We start from the raw sequence: 3,916 nt of genomic DNA on the forward strand, positions 1-3,916 counted from the left end.
AAACCCAGATAGCACAAGGAATCCAAAAAGAATTCTTTTTGAATTCCCAAATTATGAAATGAATTCTTTTTCTGTCCCATTTCTGTTCTAAATGTATTCTTAAGAGTTCCAAAAGAACTCCTTTCTATGTCACCACTTTGGAGCCCTTTTTCGCATACCAAAAGGGCTCTTATTATACTCCATAAGAATTCGCAATGAATCCCAAATAATTTTTAGATAGTATTCTAATGGAGCACTATAAGGATTCATTTTTCGGTCTTAATGGATTCATAAACTGCTTTCATCCAGGTCCAGGCTAGGCTTATAGGTTAGGTTAGCTCTCGGAAATAACGGACCACGGTCTTACATAGGCTGCGTTCAGAAACATCACCTGAGTGCTATATGCATCATTTATCCTTGTTTAACATTCGGTGAACAAGAAGGATAAAATATGATACATGGGAACACTCGGGTGATGTTTCCGAACATAACCATATACACTATTTAAAAGAATCAAAATGTTTTTATTATTATAAATATACTATTATTATTAATGATATTAAAAATCTAGAAATAATATTATATTAATAAGTAATGATCACACTTCTGCTACTGTGCTCGAGACCTTGCAGCTTCACCTCGCAGTCGTCCAGTTGTAAACGCGACAGATCGATGTAACACAATAATTTCAATAGTTCGGCGGTACGTAGCATTACGTTTAGACTCTGTGCCGATTTTAAGAGTCGCACTAAATCCGGACTGACACCACGAAAAGATAATAGACTGTTTATTCTCATGGACAAATTAACTGCAATGGTGAAAACTACATCGTAACTGAAAAGATTCGTCATTTGATTTGCCCCTGGAAAAAGATTTCTTTGTAAATGGCCGAGTAATTTTATGTGTAAATTGAACGTAGCTTAATATTAGAATTAAATGAATGGCTTCATCAATTATAATTACAGTTTTTCTTCAACAGATCCTAATTCAAGCTCCTCATTTCAAGGCGAGTTTCCTCAACATAAGAACAATAATCCTCGTGTTGAATGTTATAAAAATGGCTGTTGCGTATAATAACATCTGAACTCAACAGATACACGGATTTATTAGCAAGAAATGAGATTCCTAGAAGACTCCTAGCTTCGGCAAGTAATTGCATACTAGAAAAATGAAAAAACAGGAAATTTTGCATACGCATTATATTTTAGATAAAATATTTGCACGTTTCAGGTTACATTTGTAACCTATTTGTAGTTTCTTACCTTTCCACATTCAAAATAGATGTCTGCTAAACTTATCTAAAAGGTAGCAATGGTAGCAATTACATCTTCGTCCTTAGAAACTCTCTGTACTTCGCAACATGTTCCTTGGCAGTGGTAATCCAATCGTAATCGATTTGTCTCAATGATATACGACTCGTGACTGTAACAAGATTTATATTAACTCATCAATGAAACATTGTCTTCTCTTAATTACGATAAATGCTAAATTATTATTGTATAATGGTTAACATACTATAAATAATTGTATGATCGTTTATTTCTAATGCCAGCTTGTATGCCAATGTCCATATTTCAGCCTCGCAGTCTTCATACCGATATAATCGAGCATATTCACCGGCCGTCATCAGCATGCAAAGTCTAAGCTTAGGCTCCCAATCTCCTTGACAATTTTTTTCTATTGACAATAAAGTATGCTCACATGATTACTGGGCTACAAGCTTTCGATAATAGCCCGACACAATAAATACTCTCTAGCAACTTACAAAGTAGCGACTAAACAGTTGCTTCCACTTCTTCAAACAGTTTTGCAGATACAACTTAAGATTGGTGTCCTTTTTTACATTTATCATAGTGTAAGCAGGAACTACATTTGGAGATTTGTTCTCGACTAGATCTCGTAGCTTGGGAGCGCACAGAGCAAACGTTGTACTTTCTATTTCCAACTCGCAAGTTCTCTGCAAAGGTAAAAAGACTTAAATTAGCTTCCAAGCACAGAACAGCTACAGAGTTCGACTTTTTCTGCTTCAAATCGTGTATAGCTTGCTCGTGGTACTCCAGAATAGAGCTCTCGTAATTGAAACCTAAGAAATAATCCCCTAATAACTGCACCGTGTGTGCATATTGATCACTCGGCTGTAGCTTCCTCAATTTTTCCAGAACCGCTGCCACGCCGTTTGCAAATGCGACCTGTTCCTCCAGTAAACTTTTGACTTTACGCAGACACAACGCGGTAACGTCGTACTTAGAGATATCGATTGAAAGTCCAAGTTCGCTCTTTATCTCATCTTCATCACTGGTCAAGCAGTCCAGCGTAGCTAAGCTTGCGACTTCTTTGGGCGTAATTTTCTTAATGTGCACCCATCTACGAAAAGCTTTTGTGTTTAACTGGTTATACGTTAACAAGGCATTCAATGTGCACACAGTCACAGCTTTCCTATACAAATTATTCCTGTAATATACAACGCTCAATCTGTCCAGCACGAAAGAGATATTCTCAAGATACCTGAAGCTCTCAGAATCTGTAGGGCTCGGTTCGACTCCGTCGAGTCGAGAGATGCAACTGCACAAGAAGGTGAACAAACAGTAAACACACGCTTTCCTCGTACACATGTTCAGACAGTAACTACGTTGTAAGTTAAATTGCGACACGTGTTCCACGATTGTCTCCAGCGCTTACATTCGGATTCCTTCATTTCACGAATGACCCACTCGACATTCCGCTTCATAATTTTCCTAGTAACAGCGCACGCTTTCGCCGGCAGAGTTTTAACGGGAAACTTACATACTAGACTGACGAATCTGCATTTCATCACTACGGCGTTGTACAAGTCCCTCTTAACTGTACAGTTTGCCCAGGCACGACTTGCACTTGACCGACACGTGCGTGGAGTAAAATTCATCTCGGTTCATGTGTACGAACAAATTCATTAGTTCCAGCAAGACGCCAGTGTTAAGCAAACGCTCGAGCATGCTCTTGTCGGTGTCCACGCGCTTTTCCCAGTAAGCGAGCACAGGCTCGAATATCTCCGCGGCACTGATCGCATTCCATCGAAGACCTCCCACGTATCCGTACTTCCGCGCAACGTTCGTGTCGCGGTCGACAATACTTTGTATACTTTTGGCACTGTCGCCGATAATACCCTCCATCGGCACTAAAATAAGGATCGTGCACAAGCTGCGAAATTGTCGAAAGCACTGCCGACATTCCTCGTCCTCTGCCAGAAGTGTCTCGAAATAACTTAACAGTTCCAGAGCACATACAATAATGTAACAGCAAATGTTTCAATATAACCTAAGAAGTACAAGTACATGCTGTATGAATTTTTGTATTATAGTATATGTATATTAAAAATGCAAATGATAATAAATTGATAATCTATACTTACGTATGTATTATCAATGTTCTCTAATCTATCTAAGTCTATCTCTCTCAGAGATAAACCTGAGAGCCACGCCGGCGACGCCGGCGACCGTCGTTTCACTCGATCAAAAATTGTCCTTCTAGGTTAGAAGACGTTTCGCATGATCGACGTCCCAAACGGAACTACTTCGATTTTCAGCCGCCAGATGCGCGATGATAGAGGGGACAATTGTGTATTGAGTACATACACCAAAATAAGGAATTCTATTCGAACCCATTATGAACAGGAAAAGGACTTCCTTCAGAATACTTTAATTTGATCCTATAAGAAGTCAAAAGGTATACTTCTATGGAGTCCTTTTTGAACTACCGGAAAGAACTACATTTGAGTTCATTTGGGATAAATTAAAGTAATTCATAAAGAATTTAAAAAAGTGAATTCTTTTTGAGTTCTTATGGATCACCTGTGCTATCTGGGAAAGCTCTGTCAATCAGTGAAATTGTCACTGCTCTTTTTTGGTTGAGTGGATGGTTGGAGAAAAAATTAAGATATCTTCCCGAAAACGTTTTTTTA

The 3,916-nt window shown here is 38.6% G+C and overlaps 1 pseudogene; it reads right to left on the reverse strand.

Annotated features, from left to right (window-relative positions):
* Positions 1–394: 394 nt before the first annotated feature.
* Positions 395–3,245, reverse strand: LOC105556976 (annotated as a pseudogene).
* Between the last annotated feature and the right edge of the window lie 671 nt (positions 3,246–3,916).

Source organism: Vollenhovia emeryi, unplaced genomic scaffold (genome assembly GCF_000949405.1).
Source record: "Vollenhovia emeryi isolate VEMERY1.0 unplaced genomic scaffold, V.emery_V1.0 DF939672.1, whole genome shotgun sequence".
In the NCBI taxonomy this organism is placed as follows: domain Eukaryota; kingdom Metazoa; phylum Arthropoda; class Insecta; order Hymenoptera; family Formicidae; genus Vollenhovia; species Vollenhovia emeryi.